The following is a 22,105-nucleotide window of genomic DNA, read 5'->3' as shown; positions in this document are numbered from 1 at the left end:
CTGCGAGAGGGTGTTAGAGGTTCAGTCATCCCTTGGACAAGCTGTGTTAGGGTTTTTGCACAGTAGGGTGGTTTGGTACAGCATGTTTTCTTGGCCAAGCAGGGGACACGTCAGCGTCAGGCAGTACAGTGCCACGTCAGCAGCTGCAGTCGGACTATTTTATCATTATTTTATTCAGTCGGCTGCATTTACTGCAAGCAACCTGGTGCAGGCATTCTTTATTTTCTGGCTATAAATAGCCAGTTGGTGGCACACTCAGTCATTCATTATTCAGATTCTGATCTTGAGATCTGTTGGCTGAGGCTCGGGCTGACAAAGATCGAGGTCATCAAGTCGGAGACAAACGCAAATATATCCTCTGCCCCCATGTATATTTCTGCACTCTTATACAACATACTACACTACAACTTTTCGGTATTTACACTGTCTCCTTTTAACGGGCCGAGTTCGGGCACCAGGAGGGCTGTCGAAGGAGATCACCAGCACCATCGGAGTCAAGCAGGGATGCCCACTCTCGCCCACCCTATTTGGCCTCTACATTGATGAGATCTCAGAGTACATAGATAGATTGGGCGAGGAGGGATCGAGCCTGGGAGGGACACTGATACCTATCTTACTATATGCGGATGACATAGTCCTCGTCTCTAGCACACCCGAAGGGCTGCAGCGCCAACTAGACGCACTACAGGCCTTCTGCCAAGACAAAGACCTAACTGTAAACCTGGGGAAAACCAAGGTCATGGTGTTCAACACGTCAACCCAATGGCTCCGACGGTCGGTACCCCCCTTCACATACGGTGGAGAAACCGTGGACGTGATCCAAAGATACGTCTATCTAAGGATTACATTCTCTGGACCGAGATTTACCCTGAGAAAAGCCGCGGAAGATAGACTAACCCGAGGCTATGCAGCCCTCGGGTCAATGGAGAACCAATGTGCCCGCATACAGTTCTAGGAACCCCGGACAAAGCTCTGGCTTTTTGACACCTTGGTCACACCAGCCCTCCTGTACGGGGCTCCCATATGGGAGTCCAATCTCTACCACACGCGGAGAGCCCCACATGATCAACCACTGCCTAAGTAGGAGGCCACCTATGAGGGATGGGACTAGATGGAGAGACCCCTAATACTTATGATCTCACGGATGATCCGAAGCAAGCCCTCCGTACCACATGAGATCATCCGCGCAAAGCTGGGGGCACCGCCCCTCGTGGCTGAGGCCCTCTTCTAGGCTGTGACCTTCTTGCGCCGAATATGGGGCCTGCCCCGGCACCGGTATCCCAAACTCGCCCTGAAGTCATCCAAACAGCTAGCAACACAAGGGGACACTGAGTGCTGGTATGCCCGAACAGAGACCTGGCTACGGCTCCATGGACCACCTCTCCCCACTACAATACAGCCTAGACTGCCCACACCTGGAGCTCAGCCGAGAGGAGGTAAATCCCATCACCAGAATGGATATCATCCAGACAGACACCGCCAGGACATGGGTGACCCCCACATCGGAACTAGGAACCAAGAAGGCTTTCTACCGAGAACACTTCCTGCATATCTCCCCGGACGGCTTCATCACCCGCCCAAGCTACATGGACACACACCTGTCTCACGGGGTCAAAAGTACCATCGGACAGATCCGCACGTCCTCACACCAACTACGGGTCGAAACGGGCAAATACGGAGCCAACCCCCTCCCCCCAAAAGACCGAATCTGTCAGCTCTGCCATCTCGAGCCAGAGACAGAGGAACACTATATCTGTAGATGCCCAGTGTACTACCAAATCCGGGGACGCTTCCACTGTCTATTTAGCAAAGGATTCGGACCACTCTCCAAGGTGATGGAATTCAAAGACCAAAGATGCCTAGGGCTCTTTCTACTAGAAATACGACGCCACAGAGACCACCTCCTACGAACCACGGAGCAAAGACAAGGAGCCACCAACCAACGCACACTCAACGACTTCTACCAAATACCAGCTACCCTCCCCACCACCGAGGCCCCACCAGCCCAACCGGCCTCCCGGCCCCTGGGGACCACCTTAGAAATAGCCACAGCGAGAGGTAAAGCCCGGCGACCACGCCCCGCCGGCCCCCGTCTCCGTAGAAGACACTGGTCGAAGATACAAGGGATACTACACCGCCATCGGAGGGCCCTGCCCCACCGCTTTAGCCTCTCCATGCTAGACCGACCCATGCGGGACATCTTAGGATGAACACCCCAGGAGCAGTTCCAAACCGCATTGGGAGTACCTCTAGATTGTATCTAGTCCAGATATCATTTTATACCTACTCAATTTAGTTCAACATAGCATAAATATTAGCTTCACTGGGACTTTTGAAATCTCCCAGACATTTGTATGCAACATTTTGGTCTCATAGGCCAACTTGGCCTGTTGTAGACATTAATATAACTTTCTTTCTTTCTTTCTTTTCTGGGTTCACTCTCTCTCAGTCTTTACCCTACGCTTCCGCATCGCTGCACTCTAACAGTAAGAAGGCAGTCTTTACATCCATCTGTATGAGCTCCATATCTTCAGTTGCAACCAAGCCCAAAATGCTTCTCAATCTAGTCATCTTGACTACAGGAGAGAAAATCTCATCAAAGTCAATTCGATGCTCCTACTTGTACCCCTTTGCAACCAATCTTGCTTTGTACTTTGGTGGCGAACTAGAAGTGACCTTCATCTTGTAAACCCATTTGCATGGAAGTGTTTTCTGCCCTTTAGGCAACTGCACCAAGTCCCGAGTGTCATTTTTCTCAAGAGATTCCACTTCTGACAACATGGCTTTATACCACTTCTTGCAGTCCTATCTGTCCCTTGCTTCCTTGAAACAAGATGGTTCACCACAGTCTGTGTCAACATGACATAATCAGCCATATTGTTTGCACCAGGAACAAATCTGTCAGGTTTTCTAGTAGACCTAGATAATCTCCTAACCCAACGATCAGTGTTTTCTAGCTGTTGAGCATTTTTAGCATGCTATCTTGGCATTTCAGCCTGCAAATCAGTATTAATAATTTGTTGTCCTCGCTGTTCCTGCACATGTAGTGGCTCATTATCATGGGCAATAGCTGGCTGATCATTTCCGGCATTGTTTTCTGCATTTACAGGTTCATTTACAGCAGGTATATCGCTGCCGTACAGCGAGCACATTTTGCTGTCCAAAAGGTATTTCTTTCCGAAATACAACCCTACGTACCTTCTCGGTCTTTTCGGGCTATTTATGCAAGTGATCTTCCCGGAAGATAACATCATTAATGCGTACTACTTTCCTTTTCTCGGCATCCCACAATCTATACCCCATTTCACCCTTGTCACCATATCCTAGGAAAATGCATTTACAAGACTTTGGCTCAATTTTACTATGTTTTTCTTTACAAATGTGCACAAAGCCTCACATCAAAACACTTTTGGATGAGCATAAGAAGGTGGCTTGCCCGACCACGCTTCTTGGGGAACTCCCCTCCCCCCCAAAAGACCTGTTTGGTGACCAATTAATCAAGTGTACGGCTATCATAACAGCCTCTGCCCAAAAACCATGGGGTAATGTAGCATGAGACAGCATTGTACGGTCCTTATTCTGTATGGTCTGATTCATACGCTCTGCAACTCCATTTTGGGGTGGATTATGAGGGCCAATGAGCTCCCTCTTTATCCCTTGGTTGTCACAAAATGCCTGAAAGACCTTGGACACATATTTTCCACCATTGTCAGACCGAAGACACTTGAGTGTCTTATATGTCTCATTTTCAGCCAATGCCAAGAATTTTTTAAACTTCTCAAGTACTTCATTCTTGCTACAAATAGGAGAAACCCATACCTTTTGTATAGCATCATCGACAAAGGTGACAAAATATTTATTTCCCCCTAAAGATAATCCTAGCATCTGACATACATACGAATGTACTAACTCTAAAGGAGAAGATTTCAAAGAAAGAGACTTTTTATGAGACATCTATGTATATTTACCATAAATACAATGATCACAAAGCTCAAAATCAGCATAACGAAGACAAGGGAAGTAACCCAACCAAGAAAAAACTTTCACTCATGTTTGACTCATCTGTCCCAACCGGCCATGCCACAAAGAAACGCTTGGCTACTCGGTCACGGTAACAACATGATCATTCACACTAGATACATGGAGAGGATACAAAGTATCACTTTTACAACCTCTGGCAATCACTCTAGATCCCTTACAGATCTTCCATTTTCCATCACCAAAGGTGGTATGAAAACCATCATCATCTAGCTGCCCTGTACTAATCAAGCTCTTCTTGAGCTAAGGTACATGCCGTACATGTTGAAGTGTAAAGACAGAGCCATGTTGAAACTGTAACTGCACACTGCCAATACCTACAATCTCACGTGCATAGTTGTTCCCAAGATGGACAACATCATGTCGACACCCTGTATAAGCGGAAAACCACTCATGATCAAGGGTGACATGAAAGGAAGCACCTGAATCAAGAATCCATGTATGCATATCATCGTCTGTATCTGCAAGTAAAGCATGTGCACCAAAGTGTGAAGAGACAGAGTACGTCACTCCCACTATCACTGTCATGAGTGACTACATTCACCTCTTCAATTTTTACACTGATCTTATTATGCTGACTATACTTTTTCTCTTCCTTGCTATAGTCTGTCTTCTTGCCCTTTCCTTTCTCTTTCTTCCATTTGAAGCAGTCACGTTTAAAATGACCCTTTTTGCCACAATGATGGCATTCAATATCTTTGCCACGTGATTTACTGCAACCCTTGCTATCAGATTTATCTTTCTGCTGTGATCTACCCCTAGTATGCAAAGCGCTAGAAGACTTACTAGATGCATTATTCTGCCGATTCATTTCTTCCATGAGTAGAGCACTCTCTACATCGGCATACAAAAGAATCACATTCGAATTGCTCATAGCAGTCTTGAATGTATCCCAACTCTCTAAAAGAGTGCAAAGCAAGAAAATAGCCTTAAATTCTTCATCAATCAAGAACTTCAAGGCAACCAGCTGACTGAAAATAGAGTTAAACTCACTCAGGTGAGTAGACATTATTGTACCCTCTTTCATACACAAATCCATAAGCTTTTTCAGCCAATACACTTTGCTTGCAGCACTTTTCTGTGCATACAGTTCTTCCAGTCGAGTCCATATAGCATATGTAGAATCCAAACCTTCAATGTAAAACAGCAAGGCATCAGAAATCGATAGCTCAATGGTTGAGCATACAAGCTCATTTAACTCATCCCAATCTTCCTATTCCATGTCCGCAGGCTTTGCCCCTTTGGTTTTAATCGGCTTTGGCCGCTTCTTTTGCAACAGGATATTGTAGCACTGTTTTTGCCAAACTGCAAAGTTATGTGCTCCTTCAAGCTTCTTTGTGTGCATCAAATTACTGCTGTCATTGCTGCCAAGCATGATTCTTAGCCCAAATGTGACCAAAAAACAGCAAATGCAGGCCTAAAACTGTCACGCAAGTGACCAAGGTACAAACAAGTACCGATCAGCAATAAATGACCATGCAGAAGCACACATTTCAGATCTGTAATTAAATTTTTAGAAGCACCAAACCATGTGCTACAGCATTCCACAACTGATTACAGCTATTCCAAGGGCATATGCATCACATTACATGAGAAATCCCAAATTTTAGCTGCAATTTCTGTTGTACATGTACCCACGAGCATAAAATTTGACACGAACGGTCAAAAGCCCCAAATTTTTGTGCTCAAAGCATCAACCACACATCTGCATTTTCTGTCATGCATAGAACAAGCCAATCTTGCCAAAATAGAGCAATTTCAGCAAAACCCCAAATTTTACCATGTGTTGATGTCCAAATTGCGTGGAATTCAACCTGCATGTACATAAAATGACCAAATGCTGCACAGATTTTACCCAAACTGCAAAAGCCCCAAATTGCACGGGTCCAATGTGCATCAATGTCAAGAAATTGGGTAAATTTCAGCCCAATTTGTGCATGTACATGAAAAGCCCCAAATGTCAGAGGCAAAATGTCACAAATTCCTGCAATTTCTAAGACACATATCACTGTTGCATCTTGCTCGCACCAAATCTGGACAAATCCCCAAATTTCCCAAGTTGTGCATGCACTAATTTCAGTGAAATTGAAAGAATTTCACTAAAATGTGAAAAAGCCCCAAATTTCCCAGGCAAATGTGCACCGACTTTGCAATTTCTGAGTCAGATTGTCCATTTCTGCGTTAAGATCCCCAACTTCCGGAAAAGCCCCAAATTTCTGGGCTTGAATTGCACGGAAATTTGAGTTGTGCCTCCACGCGTGAATCCTCGACAGGGAAACTTGAAGGAAAAAAGAATTTTAGAAAGAAAAAAAAAGCTTGAACGACGGGTCAACGGACCCACCGTGCAGGTCACCGCCTGGTACCTACTGTCGCGTCGCGTGTGGAGGCCATCAGCAATTGCATTGTGCAGCCCGCTCACTACTAAACTCGTCAACGCGCATGCAGCTCGGCACCCCGTCACGTCGTCAGCGTTGGTAGTCTCTTGGTCGCGTGCGCCTTCTGGCGCTTGGTCACGGCTGCCAGCTGCTACACCTCACGACTGTTGCTGCCCACTGCCTACCAGGTCAATGCCTGCTATCGCCTATCAGCTGCTACCCATTGCACACTAACTAACTCAGGCCATCGACTGTCTCATGTCTGCCAACGGCCCAGTCTGCAACCTCACGTCTACTCCTCAACTCGCCCTCTACGCGCATGGTCTTCTGCCTCAGCCCAACACACACGTCGCCAAGAACTCTAGCTATTTGCTGGTCTCGTTAGATCTCGGAAAGTGCGCAAAACTTGATGTCTCTGATACCAATTTGTAGAGACCGGGAGGGACACGAAGATCGAGACAGTGGGTGTTCCTTGGTTGCGGAGAAAAAAAGAGTGCGAGAGAAAGCAATAGCAAAGAGTGAGCACGTTTGTGGATACAATGAGAGTGCGAGAGAGAAAGCAATAGCAAAGAGTGAGCACGTTTGTGGGTACAATGATGAGTGTACCTTTAGGTTTTTAGATAGATATATATATGTGTAAGTACAAGTGCTAAGGGTGTATTCACACCCAAGCACATTTAAAGGCATGAGGGCCTTTATTCCGGACAGTGAGAAACACTTGCAAACTCAAAGAGTAAGGCTTTTAGAACATGCATTGTCACCTATTTCTTGTACAATATATAACATTCAAAAAGGAACAGATAGTTAACTGAAGATACCAATCCTTCTGAATTGCTTGACCTTCCAAAAGTGAAAATCCCAACATGCATGGATTCCTAGCCTTCAAATAACCATATCCTCTATGCATAACAGCGGATGATTGTATACTTCATCTGGAGCAATTGTGTGAACATGCCTCTATAATTTAAACTATCCACGTATTCTGGCACCTACCTTTGTAAGATCTTCTATTCATTCTCAAATTGGTTGTGGCATGCAGACATTATACAACTGCTGTGTCAATGTGTATACATTATATGACTGCCATATAGGCCTTTGCATCATCCATAATCCTAATTTATACCAAATAGAATGTACTAGAAGTTATTCATGATAATATGCAAATGGATTATAACACATTGCGCTACTTTTTGACTCAAACTAAGTTGTCTAAGAAACATATAAGATGGGGCCAACTTCTTGTCTATGTTTCACTTTCAGATTGTGCACGGGGAAAAGAATATGGTGGTTAATGCATTGTCACATAAGCCTTAGATTTTGGCTACCATTGTGGTACATCACACTCAATTAGATGCTATGAAAGATTAGTAAGCTGTTGGTTTCAATTTTGCAAAAGTACATAATCAGCTTTGCGATGGCCAGAGGCATGACCACTTTGTACTTAAGAGATGGTTTTCTGATGATGCATGGACAGCTATGTGTCACAAAGTAGTCGAGGTCTAAGGTGATCACTGAGAGTCATGCTCCTCATGCAAGGTATAGAGATATTGATGCTACAATTAATAGAGTGGAGCATTGTAAAAGTGTCCTACTCTAACCAAGAAATCTAACTTATCTACTCCTAAAGAGACAAAAAAATAACAAAGAATTGCACAAACATGGCCATGCCAATGATCAATCTTCCATTAATCCAATGGCACAAGGTGACCATGACTACCAACTAAGAAAGTACAAAAAAAATATTCTTTCTAAGTACGCCAAGCTGGTGCTAAATCAAGAGGATTTGTTTTATTTCCAAATGTCTTAGTTGAAGAAACATGTGGGGCTTGATGTTCAAGGGTTGATCATTTATGAACTTGAAAAGATTATTGGTTAGCATGAAAAGGTTCTAAGGAACTATACTGTCATGGAGTACCTCATCAAATGGCAAGGTTTACCCTTGGAAGAGTCTACATGGTAACCGGCTACTTTTGGACAATTTTCCATGGCTTCTTCAAGAGGATTCACGATTCATAGAATAGGGAACAACAATTTGTATTAAATTTCTGCGGTAAAATTAATTGGCCTAACCATATCAAACTTTGATTTTTATGTCATGGATAGGTACTTTGGGATATCCTCAACATTTTGATACCTCATCTATTTCATTGAAGGTTCCTAACCAAATTTATAGCCCTTTTACTACAGCAGCCCTGTTTTGGATAACACTCAAGATTCTCAGAGATTTGCAACAATAATGGTGCTTTCTTCTTATAGAGGATACTTCAATGCTCTATGGAGAATAAACCTTCATGATCAAGCTCTTTCATGTGATCAGTTCTTTTGTATTTTTGCCATTCTCGAGCTTTGAGGACAAAGCTTTTTGAGGTAGGGATGGTTTGTAATAAATGAAATTTTAACCCATGAGCCTTTGGAAAACTACTAGCACTTAGACTTCTAAGGTTTAGTATAAAAGGACACTAGGTGCTATTGTAACTATTTCTTGCTCATTTCATTTTCGACATCGACTATGCCATTTGCAGCATCAGAAGCCTTTGCAATAATTGCCAAGCATAGACAAGTGCCGAAATAAACTATTGAACACGAGACAGAAGAGAGAGAAAACAAAAGAATAAAAGAACAAAAGAACACTGCAAAGAAAGAGAACTCATATATGTGCTCCAAAAATGGAATCCATATACCAAACACGAGAATGGCGCGTACAAGTGAGTCACTGGCTGCGTGGATACCAGCACTGGCTCCTCTCTCCAACAGGAAGACCACCTAAAGAATGATGATAACTAAATGAGAGGAGGAAGAGCCACTAAATAAATAGGCCCAAAATATGCCAGAGGTGGCAGCTGGTCGGCCAGCAATAATGCCTAAATAATCATTAATATGTCCACTATAAAATGCCTAAAATATCCAATAATGTCAAGCATAGCCCACACAAGCACTAACTAAACTGCTGACAGTTATCCCATGTGAAATTTGTAAATTCTTCATTATCACCTTGGTGTAATTTTTGCATGATCATGACAGCATGCTCATCCAACAAGTACTCTTGGATTTCATGAATCCCATCTTTGTAGATGATAGAGATGATCAACATCAAACATGCTCACATATGTGAAAGTGCATCAGCCACTACATTGTTTTGTCCTACCATATAATAAATCTCAAAGTCATAACTTTGTAATGTCGCTAACCATCTACGTTCCTTTAGTCTCTCTTCATGTGGGGGCTAATGGTTAAACTCCACTCTCTTAGATACATTTGAAGTTGAACATAAAAAGATTTATAGAAAGGATCACGATTCGCAACCACTATAATTCTCTTCTTGTTTTGGGTTTCCATGCACGTTCTCATGCTGATCATGTACCTTCAAATTGACTTGTGCCTTATGTTTGCACTTTGCTTGAAATTGCTGATTGTACTCCCTTGCTCTTGAAGGTTCTCTAACATCAAAATTTGCACCATTTTGATGATTCACAATCCTAGGCATTGGAATCTCAAATATACATGAGCTTTGCAAGTTAGAACGTAGGAATTGTTGTAGGTATCATTCTCTTTGATATCATTGATAGTTATTTGAGTTGTAAGATGCATAAGATGCAATAGCCTCTTCAATCCATTTAGCATCTTGAGTATTATGGACATTAGTTACACTCATTTCCACTTGACCTTGTCCTTGATAAATGGCCTCTTAAGAGAGTTCTCGCTCACTATGGTGCTCTCAACCCCTTTTGGATATTGTCCAATATTGGATCATTCTTTTTGTTCTTAGTTATAGGTGCAATAGTGTTGTCCTAGTGACCTACTTTCAGTATTTTGCCAATAACTTTTCAACCGCATATTGAAACGACAAGATTTTTGCTTTGAAATGTCAGGATGATGTCCTTTATCAATCTCTACTTCAAATTTCCATTAGAATGATTGTACACAATTCTAGAACCGATTTTCCAAACCTGTCCAAAATAGGTAGCTCCCTGTTTTAGCCTTTTTTCAGACCTCTAACCACCTATAAACTATAAATGATGTTTAATAACAATGTGGAACCTCTAGGGAGGGCTGTAGGTACCTGTGGAAAAGGCTAATAACTTGCAAAAACCAAAATGTGGTTGTGTAATCGTTGCAATGATCTAGTAATACCTATAGGTGATTCACAACCTGCAATACCTTCTACTTTGGTCATGCTTATGCATGTAATGTTAGCAGGCTTGTCAACTCATGTGTAAGTGTGCATGCCAGATGGACTGGGCATTTTAATCTGTATTGTGGCCAGCATTAAATGTTGGCTGACCAGCTGCCATATTTGGCATATTTTGGGACTATTTATTTGAGGGCTCCTTCTTCTCCCCATTCAATCATCATCATTCTTCAGGTGGTCTTCCTGTTGGAGAGAGGAGCTAGTGCCAATGCCCACACAGCCAGTGACTCACAATTGTACACATCATTCTCGTGTTTTGTATGTGGATTCTGTTTCCTGAGCACATCTATGAGTTCTCTTCTTTTACAGTGTTCTTGTTTTTCTCTCTTTTGTCCTATGTTCAACAATTTATTTTAACACTTGTCTATGCTTCCATTGCTGCACCACTTCTGGCATGTAACCCTAAGGATAACTGAATTATTGTTGTAATACTAAGTGTCTCAATCCCAACATCACCCAAATAGTGAAATCTCAGAGGTACTTGCACCTACAATTAATTTTTCAAGCTCCAAATCACTGAGGATAAGCAAAGTATCTCCTCTGCTGCAATTGTGCACCCCTTCATGGTCATAAACAACCAGGGAGGGTCACCTCTCCTTTGTCTCGTTGTCTCCCCCAGCATTTGCTTTTTCCTCGTGGGTACTGAATATGGTAATTCCAATGTTAGGCTAAGAAAACATGGATGAAGTGCAGAGTAGAAAGGAATCTTTGAGATTTTCAATGCTATGCGAGGAATTGAATGATACAAGGGCTGAATAACAAGAAATAGGATAGAACTTACTAATCAGCAGTAACTCACCACTTTTTAGAACCTTTCCTTACCCTCTTTGATAGATTTTTCAATCAAGATTTTCAAGAATGGCACTCAAACAAGTCAATGTCAAGATTAGGCACTAAAACTATGAAAATGGATTGTTGAATGCGTGAAGAGAGAACTGACATCAATGGAATCAAGTAGGATAGGCATTTATGTCATAATTCAATCCTAGAGAATCCATTATATGAAATGCAATGTGGAATTTGATGAATTCTTGCTCAATTACTCTCTCTTTAACAACAATAGGATTAGTCCCCCATCAAATGAATAAACACAGACTAAAAGAAAAAGAAGATATAGAAGTTGATGTAAAGATAATCCAGTCAAAATCTCCAACAATTCTCCACTAAGCAAGCTCAATCTTGATATCAAATGCTTTGATCTTACTTGAGTAGAGCTCCCGAATGCTTTCAATGGATTTGATGACTCTAGATATTCAAGCTTGCATCAAGAACCATAAAGCTTGAAATCTCGAACAATTTCAATCGAATGCCCAATATTGTAGCATCCTCTTGCCAAGAGCAAAACCAAGATCAAATGCTAATCTTGGTAAATCTTCAAGTCTTTAAGTGGCCTTGAATGAATATTGCTGTCTAATATGAATGAGAGAAGAGAGAGGCTTCAAATGGTGGAAGAATAGCTCAATGTTGGAGCAATGATTGATGCTTGGCCTTAAGGTCACTCCCAAGAACATAAAGAAGTAAAATCCCCTCCAAGATTTGACAATTTAAGCCACAAGGGCCTTGCTGCAGCCTGTCCCAAACTGCCATGTCTAGGGTTAAGAGAAAGAGGAGAAAAGGAAGAGTGAACGGGTTAATGCCTTCAAGGCTTACAAGAGAAGCTTCTAAATGCTCAAAAGCAATTGTTAGAATCAACACAAAGCTGAAGCCATGATAAAATCTGAGAATAACTGCTGCTGCCCCTGTTTAAATGGTTGAGAAAGAGCAGCATAATGCTCAAGAGTTAAAATAAGGCCTTCAATGTTGACAATAGAAGCTTCAAATGCTCAATAGTTGAGTATAGGGGTCAGGACCACTACAGAATGAAAACCGTGGACAAATCTTAGTATATTTGCTGCTGTCCCTGTTTATACTGCTTGGAGAATGAAGCATATTGCTCAAGGAGTAGAATAATACATCCAAATGCACTTGTGGATGGTCATACTAGTGATTAGAAGAGAGTATTAGCACCTTGCAGCAGTCATGAAGGGAGAAGATTGCTGAATAGTATTATTATAGTGGAGATTTCAGCCTCTGGAGGCAGCGCAAATTGCGCTGATTTGCTGTTGTTCACCTCTTCTTTAATCCTCTTCAATATGGTATTCCTCTTGTGCTATTTGATGTGGAGAAGCAAGTTCAAGGGTTGGCTAAATTATGGAGGCTCAAGAAGAGAGATATGGAAGATATCCACCGTGGAAGCTTGCAAACAAGCTTGAAAGGCATAGAAACATGAAACGGGGAACGGGAACGAAGAACAGGGACAGGGATGGTGAAGGGGACGCCAAACCCAGGGAACAGGGACGTGGGAACGGGAACGGCATTTAAAAAATTACAATTCATGAAAAGAATTTAATATTTCACTCATAATCCATGTGGACTCTGGAGTGTTAAAACCAAGGTATATAATCCACAAGGATAAATCGTTTTAAGTTTTAACTTTAAGATATCATGCATCATTCTAAAGCTACTCATTAGAAATTGAATTGCAACTTACAAGGCTCAAGAGATAAGCTATTCAATTATAAATAATAAAATACATAATACATATGCCATAAATGATAAAACAATGAACAATGAACTAAATTTTAAAGTCTAAGCTGAAAGAACATGCCTATGGTCCCATTGCCAAAAAACTTAAAAGATTACAAATATGAAGTCTAATCTTTGAAAAAACATGCTCATTGCCCCAAAAAAGACTACAAATATAAAGTCTAATATCTAGACTGAAGCAAAATGCAGCATGCCAAAATAGCCCAAAGGGCAACTGCAAGACTGCAAGACTCAAGTACAAATATAATATCGGCATGGCACAACAGCCCAAGTATCACACTGTCATCAATGATCATAATATCATATACAATGTACATGTGTCATGTATCATGAGACTCATGATAAGTAAACTAAATCAAAGATCATCATCATGATTTGAGGCTGCTCTAGCTACTCCTGAAGTGCCAACCTCATCATCATGTGTACCATGAATTGCTGCATCTCCCTCAACATTAGCATGTGTCTCCTCTTCTTGTTGCATCTCCCACTCTGTGAATGGATCGGGCTTTGTTATCATACTGTTACATAACATCCTCAAATTAGCACTAACGAATACTAGATCGTTTGCCCCCTCCACACCAAGACGATTCCTCTTCTTTGAAGCAATGTGAGTGTATGTATTCCACAATTGCTCCAAACAAGAGGAGCTAACTGACTAACTCAAAATACGAATGGCTAGTTACTGCAACTCAGGACCATCTGAACAATAGTCCTCCCACCACAAAGCTACCCCAATCTTACAGCGATTCTCCTATGCATCCCCACAACCAAAAGAACCCCGAAAGGTCCTATAACATGAAAGCTGATCTTTGATCTTTCATCTAGTGCCATGATCAAGCACTAGACAAGGCAATGTAAGTCTCTATGCATCCATAACCTCAATGTCATTCTCCTGACCCTTGCCTTGGAACTCAAGATCCACAACAAATGCAACTGCATGCATGGGTGAGCTATAAGAGTTCCACCTCGTCACAACTAAATGGTGTATCTCCTCATATGCCTCATCATTTGGTGCCAACTCGTATAACTTTTCATTCAACCTATCCATAGCCTCATATACCTTGTCAATGCAAGGTTGCATAGCATCCATAACCCTCAATAAATGCACAATAGGTGATATTATAGCATCTATCCTCTTTACATCATCCCAAAAAGTGGAGTTATTTGCTTTCTCCAAGTATAAGATACCTGTAAGAGTATCTGCCAATGTTGATGAGGTAAACTCATCATTAAGAAATAACTGCCTCAAGGCACCACTACATTCTCTTAATATTCCTAGCATCAAGAAGTTAAAGGCAAATCTGGTATCAAAGTATTTTAAAAGTATCTTCTTCGACCTCAAAGAGAAGTGATGGCGAAGAAACAGGTGATTCAAAACAAAGCTAACCATTTGAGCTCCTTGATCTATGACAGGTGCAATCCATGACAGGTTACCAATATCCTTTAGTAGGTTGTTCAAGCAATAAGCCATACAATATGAAACTATGATGTGCGGATAATATCCCTCGATAATAGCACTTGCTGCCCTATTTGCAGGCTCTCCATCTGCAACAAATCCCACAACATGCTCTGGGCCAATAAGCTCAATACATGTAACCCACTCTGTTGCAAGTATATCTACTGACTTTCCTGTCCCTGATAAATCATGTGAAGATATGAAATACATTTCCCCACAAGAATAAGCAACCATACCATGAATAGATCGCTTGCATGTATCACTCCAACCATCAACAATCAAGAAAACTCTATTTTTAGCCCACAAGCTCTTTCTAGTCACTGTTGCTTGCCCAACAGGGCACTTTTCCTTGTCGAGCAAAGTGGTACATAAGGTCTCTGATAGTGGAGGTACATACGAAGGGCCATACTCACTAATCTTCTTGCACATTAATTTAAAATACTCTGACCTGGTTGCACGAAATTGAACCTGGTCATAATAAAAAAAGCGTGCCACTAATGTATCCACCTCTTCCTTCTTCTTGGGATCCCAACTAGCATCAAGTGTGCTCTGTCTACGTGCAACATGTGGCGTTGTTGATGCCATGGCCGATGCAATGCCTACAGTAGGTGTGGAGGTAGCACTTCATGATATTGACCCTACTCTAGATACTTCTAATGGAGATGGTGTCACAAAAGTTGCAGAGTCAACTGCAACATGTCGTGGTCTAGATGTAAGATAAGCTTGTTGACCTAATTCATGGTCACGAAGCTCCCTTTGCTTCTCCAAGGTCACATTCGAACAAAACTGTACCTCTGAATTTGGCTCATGTAGAAGATGAGCTCGGATCTGATTATGCATAAAACGGAACAAGTGGCAATTGGTATTTCATATTCTAATATTTAAATAACTTTGAAAAATTAAAAACAATAAAAATTTGATATACAAATGCTCGGCTCAATGGATTACCTTGTTTGCTCCACTAGTTCGCTTGTATAGGCAAAGCTTGCAAGTCCATGGTCGAGATCCTCCACCACTCAATGGGGAGTCAGCATTTAATTCTTCCCACCATGACCAATCATCGAACTTTCTTCCTTGACCACCAGCCCGACGAGCGGGGCGGGAAGATGAAGCCATTTTAGGCTGAAATTTGAAATAAAAATGGCTCGAGAGAAGTGAGAACTCGAGTCTCGAGAGAATGAAGAAGGGAGAAGGCTCAAGAGTCAAGAGTCCAAAGAGAAGGGAAAAGGAGAGAAGGAAGAAGAAGAAGAGAAGAGCAAAAGAATGGAGAACTTAGAACTTGGAGTAGAAGGAAGACTCAAGAGAAGAGAAAAAGAAGGAAGAGAAGGAAGAAGATCCAAGAAAGAAGGAAGAAGAGAAGGCAGAAGTGAAGAGAAGAAAGAGAAGAAAGAAGAAAGAAGAGAGTTTGGAGGCAGAAGGAGACAGGGGGACTGGCGGTTGGCCACTGACAGGGCAATAGGAAACAGGCGTTGGGGCACTGTGCGGACTAGTCACGAGGCTGGGAATGGGCAGACAATCTCGGGCGGGAGCAACAGGCAAGAGAGAAGCGGGAGAAATGCGCAATCGTAGACGATCGAGTAGGACCAACAGCCGGCCGAAGGTAAGTGGGTGCCATGTGGCGTTCCCTGTCTCGTTTTAGATAGGAAGCACAACAGGGAATGCATTTCTTGGTGCGTTCCCTGTCTGAAATGGGACAAGGAACATTCCACCAATTCACAACGCATCCCATGACGGCTTCGTGCCGCGGACGGCGATTCCGCATGCCGAGGGGCTGTTCCGACCGTTTTCTATTTCTATGTTGAAAGGGTAAAGGAAAATCCTATCTCTGAAAAGTAGAGAAGAATATAGTCTCCACTATGTCCAGTAGATCTTGGCCATATCCTTCAAAATTAAACACAGTTTGTTGTGGAACAACCAGTTTAGTCATGGTCAGGATGTAGCCAAACCCTATGACCAAATTTCTAACTGTAGTTACCTATCCTAATGTCTGTAACTAGATTGTGACATAAAAATGACTCCATGATAAGACCTAAAACCTGCTCTGATACCAATGTAAAAGAGTCCTAATCACCATGAAATCTAACTATCTACTCCTAATGAGATAGAAATATAACAAAGAATTGCATAGACATAGCCATGCCAATGATCAATCTTCCAGTAATCTAGCAACACAAGGTAGATATGGCTGCCAACTAAGAAAGTACAAAAAAGTATTATTGGTACACATCCCAAGCTAGGGTACTAGATCAAGAGGAATTGTTTTAGTAAAATGAGCACGAGATAGTTACAATAGCACCTTGTGTCCGTTTATATTAAACTCTAGAAGTACAAGTACTAATGGTTTTCCAAGGTTGTTACAAAGGCTCATGGAGCAAAATTTCATTCATTACAAGCATTTCATTTATTCGCCTTCTTTTAGACATAATGTTGAGCAATTTATCAAGACGTACATCATAGTCAGAAGGTGACGTATGATAGGAGAAAGATGCCAGATTTATTGCAATCCTTGCCTATTCTTGATAGGTCTTGGCAAAGCATTGCTATAGACTTTATCTTTGAGCTTCCTAGGACACCTACAAGGAATGATAGAAGATGGACCATTATTTGCAAGTTCAATAAGTAGACCCATTTCATTCCAGTGAGAAAGAAAATAAATGTCGATCACATGGCACACTTATTTTTGCAGCATGCGTTTAAGTATCATGGCATGCTAGAATCGATCATCACTGATCGAGACCCTCGGATAACCAGTTTATTTTGAAAGGGACTATTTGAAAACATGGGTACCACGCTAAAATTTCCTTCATTCTTCCATCCGCAAATAGATGGTCAGTCTTAAAGATGCAAATTCTAGAGTGCTTGATCTCTTGAGATGCTATGTTTTTTAGCATAAGTCATTGCGGGAGCAATATTTATCTTTGATAGAGTTTGCATACAACAATACAGTGTATAGTTCCACTAGCGAAGTTCCGTTTGAGATTGTGGAAGGTGGCAAGAAAGTGTCCCAGTTTTGCACACAAATGACAAAATCTTTGAGGCTAATCAGTATGTAGAAAACATAGATGTATCCTATACAAAGGTTAAGTATGCTCTTCAAAGGTCTCAAGAGAAGCAAAAGAAGACAACCAATCACCATAAACATGCTTTGCAATTTGCAAACAGTGATTATATGTTGCTACATATTGAAAAGGCAAAGCTGGAAAAGATGAAGGTAGAGAGAGATTATATCCAAAGCTGAGCATGTGTCATGAGGACATGGATTTTTGAAACCTCACTTAACATGTGGATTAATTTTTAATCACATGGTTAAGTAAATGTTCCATATGTGAGGTGTAACTAGGGTTAGAGTAAATTTATGAGCTCGGACCTGAGGAAATCATGGGATGTCAAACGCAAAAGTTGCTATGAGTTATGCCCCACAGGTACTTGGTGGTATCTGGTGCCAATTGTTAGCCTAGGTCATTCATTTAGCCATAAGTGTCAATTGGTGATACTAGGAAAGTGGTGCTTAATGGTACCTAACGCCAATTTGATGGTCAAAGATGATGCAAAGATACTCAAGAATGGAAGTTGCCGAGCCAATTTAATTATTGGCCAGTCATATTATTTTTCAAGGCACCGAAATAATTATTAGATTAATTATCAATATTTAAAGACTGAAAATTAATATTTAATTATGGATAATGCTAGAAAAACCGTTTGAAAAGGCTGTCACTTGTCAAAAATACCCATGCAAGACTGAAAAACGTTTTTAGAGACTGGAGAGAGGCATTTTTGGTTTATTCAGCCTGCAAGAGAGAAGGAGGAGATGCTGCTACTCTGATTTACAACCATTGAAGAATCTTCTGAAGCAGCCAAGGGCAAGAGAAGACCAATTAACAACAGGTGACAACATCTACAGGCTGTTGGGATAAGGCAGCAGCAACAAATGATTGATTTTCTTCAGTTCTTTGCATCTACAAGCTGTTGAGATAGGGCAACAGCAGTAAATGGTGGATTTTCTTCAGTTCTCGTGAAGAAAGTCTGAATTTTCTCTCTCCTCAACATTCTCTCTCATCTCCCAGTCTTTCTACAACCTTGCTCCAAAGATTACAGCAGTGAGATCACCAAAGGCTGAGAAATTTCAGATTTCTTTGTTGTAAACGCTAATTTGCACAGCAAAAATTACAATTTAGCAACAGCCTCGGAAATCGCACCAAAAATTGGAAGCTCGAAGACTTGGATTCAACTGGGCTGAAGTTGTTTTTAGTCAAAATCAAGTGGAGGAACCAACAAATCAATGAATTTGGGGAATTTTCCATCTCCATCAAAGCGGGTGAAGGCCAATTGACTGCCCGAATCAAGGGGCAAATCATACCATTGTACATTAACTTCTTCTTCAATTAAGTTTAATAAATACTCAAAAGGGGCGCCAGTTTTGGGGCCAACAGGGTATCCAATGTCCAAGATTATATGGTAAAATGTGCATTTCAGTTTTGTGAATTTATTAATTGCCATAAATAGTGCTTAATCTGATTATTTACCACCCCATCCAAGGAGGAAGGCTAGTTACAGCATGAGATATTATTGGCCCTTTCAAGTATTAGAGACGATTAAGGATATTGCTTATAGGCTGAATTTGCCTCCGCATTAGTGGATATACAATGCCTTTTACTTGAGCTTGTTGAGGCCTTTTCATGGTGATATGCCTGAGGATGTATCTATTGAAATTCAACTAGAGGTTGAGGAGCTAAATGAGATATTGGCACCTGAGCAAATCTTCGCATATAAAGAGAGCAAGATCAAAGGTAAGATTTCCAGAAGATACTTACTGAAGTTTCAAAACTATTCACCAATAAATGCTAAGTGAATGGAAGTGAATGACTTGGCAGACCATCCTCAATTGTTGCAACTTTACCTCAAAGCTTTTCAATTAGAGCTAACTTTGGATCAAGATCAGTCACATTTAGCATAGCAAGGATCCAAAGCATTGCCTGAAGCTCAAAGGGAAGGTAGCACTTCCACTCCTCTAGTGATTGACAACTCTTGTATATAGTTGCCTCATGCTCAAGGGGACATAGCACTTTCACTCCTCTAGTGATTGACAACTTTTATATATAGTTGCCTCATGCTCAAGGGGACATAGCACTTCCAATCCTCCAATGATTAACAGCCCTCGTATATAGTGGATCTCAAATGTATTCAACATGCATGCAAGGCACTCTACTAACAGTATATCTGCCATGAGATCACTATGTAGTATACTAGTCATTACAGTTTGGTATGCACATAGTATGGTTTTTCACCTACAACTCTAAAACAATACATTTGCATAAGTACGCATAAGTTTGCTGGTTCAATTATCAGTTGCCATTTTTCAATGGATGATCATCAATTTTCAGTGGTATTCAACCAATTCTTTGGACAACAATGTGTTTTATGAATGCCATTGAAAGTTCAACCATGCTTTATGGCATATGCTCAACTTCAGCTTTCCTATGGATGTTTGGCCAAAATAGTTGAGATATGCTAATGAGGAATATATTCTATAGGTTCTTTGCAGTTGTTTTGAATTCTTTGTGAGTCTATTATTATGGCTATGTTGGCTAGAAATTTTCAACAAAAGTTTTTGGCATTAGCATGGTTAAGTGTTAAGCAATAATGTCCAATGTTGTTTTGAGTATGATGCCTTTCGAGAAATTCCAATATAGTATGTTTTGCTTTTGCACATTGTAGTGCAATCGAGGACGATTGTAAGTATTTCAAGGCGGAAGTCTGCACGAGGGCATGAAATTTTTATGCTTTGCTTAGCATTTTGATTAAAGAGTTAATCAAATGTGCAAATGTCACTTGTACATGTGAGGTGAAGGTTAGTTATTTCACAATGTGAGACTTGGGACCCCAAGATATCAATTAGTACAAAAGCAAAAAGTTGCAACAAGTTATACTAAATAGATACTAGGAGTACCTGGTATTAAAATTTGACCTAGACCATTTATTTAACCCCAAGTGTCAATGGTGATACTAGAGAATTGGCATTACTTAATAGATTAATGCCAGTTCTGAGGCTAATAAGAGTGTTTAGAATCATTTGGGTGATAAATTGGCCTAGCCAATTTAATTATTAGTCAATCAGACTATTTTTCTAAGAAATAAATAATTTTTAAAATTAATGCTGAAATTATTTTGAAAGGCAACCATTTAGTAAAACTTGCCCATACAAGTGGGAAAACCATTTTTGGAGCCCGGGAGGGGAGAGACACCAGCCTGAAGGTAGAGAATTAGTGATACATCCTCAACAATCAAGGGGCATTTGTAGCCATCAAGGGAAGCTTCTGGATCAGACGACTGCAACTTGCTCTAGGTGACAACAATTTTGAATGGACTTGGCAGTCTATGAGAGTTTCCATGGCTGTCTAAACAAGGTAGCATCTGATTTCCTCCAATTTCTCACAACAAAAATCAGAATTTTTTCTCTCCTCGACATTCTCTCTCATCCTCCAACCTATCCTATTCTTGTCAACAATTTTCAACAAGATCAGCCATTGAAGGTGGAGATTTTGACTAATTTCTATTATAAACCCTAATTTATAGAAGAAATTAGGGTTTGACAACCACCTCAAGAAGCGTACTCACAATTAAGGCTTAAAGACTTGTATTTCAGTCACTGGAATTGGGGCAATTTCAAGAGATCCAAGTGGCCATTCAGCCAGCAGACATTTGGGGCTGAATCTGCCACCCCAAGAGCAGTCACTGTTCTTTGCTGTCCACACCCCTTCTAGTAGATATCTCAATTTGACGTTGCTGTCCATCAGCTGGCACCTGCATCCAGCCCTCCATCAGTCAGCTGGCAGCTGTTTTCTGCCCTCCAAGCTTGCGTTTACTGCTGGAGACTGATTTACAGCCATCAATTGATACTTTCTAGCCATCATCCAATGTCTTGGAGTCACCGGACTGCTGCATTTGCAGCCTACATTTTCACTCCAGCAATTGTCACCAGCCTGCCACATCATCATTACTGCTGTGTTTGCTGTTTACAGCAGTCGTCAACATCCTTCTAACAATTTACAGCTTGCTGCCTACTCTTTCGAGCCATCCAATCATGTTCAGCACTGATACAAACACTCCAGATCTGTGTTTGCTGCTGCCATACACATTCAAAGGCTGTCTACTATAGTTCAGGATCCATACAAAGTACAACACACTCTCCAGCTCATATCTTCTACCTCGGTCCTCCAGAGACGAGAGTTTTGAGATATGGTTTTTACCATGCATAGTGTGTTTGCTACATTGAGCATTGTCTGCATTCATTCATTATTCTTCATTCATCTTCAACGTTCATTGCCTCTGAGATACCCTAATCCTATCGAGCCCTTTTATGCTTTGTTGTACTATTGTGTTTGTATTCTCTATTCAATATTTCTTTACACTATCTGACAATCATTATATATGTACTATGATGTACTTTTGTGTTTGTATTCT

General features: G+C 41.1%; 1 protein-coding gene and 1 pseudogene across 5 annotated transcripts in view; both read right to left on the bottom strand.

Moving 5' to 3' along the window:
• Positions 1–22,105, bottom strand: part of LOC148019236 (mRNA export factor GLE1-like) — a 150,493-nt gene that overhangs the window by 97,914 nt on the left and 30,474 nt on the right. The gene's annotated exons all lie outside the window — the stretch shown is intronic.
• LOC148019237 (uncharacterized) lies at positions 14,619–15,229 on the bottom strand (annotated as a pseudogene).

Source organism: Lygodium microphyllum, chromosome 20 (assembly GCF_053477565.2).
Source record: "Lygodium microphyllum isolate KBCC chromosome 20, Lygodium_microphyllum_v1.1.10, whole genome shotgun sequence".
Classification (NCBI taxonomy): Eukaryota; Viridiplantae; Streptophyta; class Polypodiopsida; order Schizaeales; family Lygodiaceae; genus Lygodium; species Lygodium microphyllum.
This window is presented reverse-complemented; position numbering and strand designations above follow the sequence as displayed.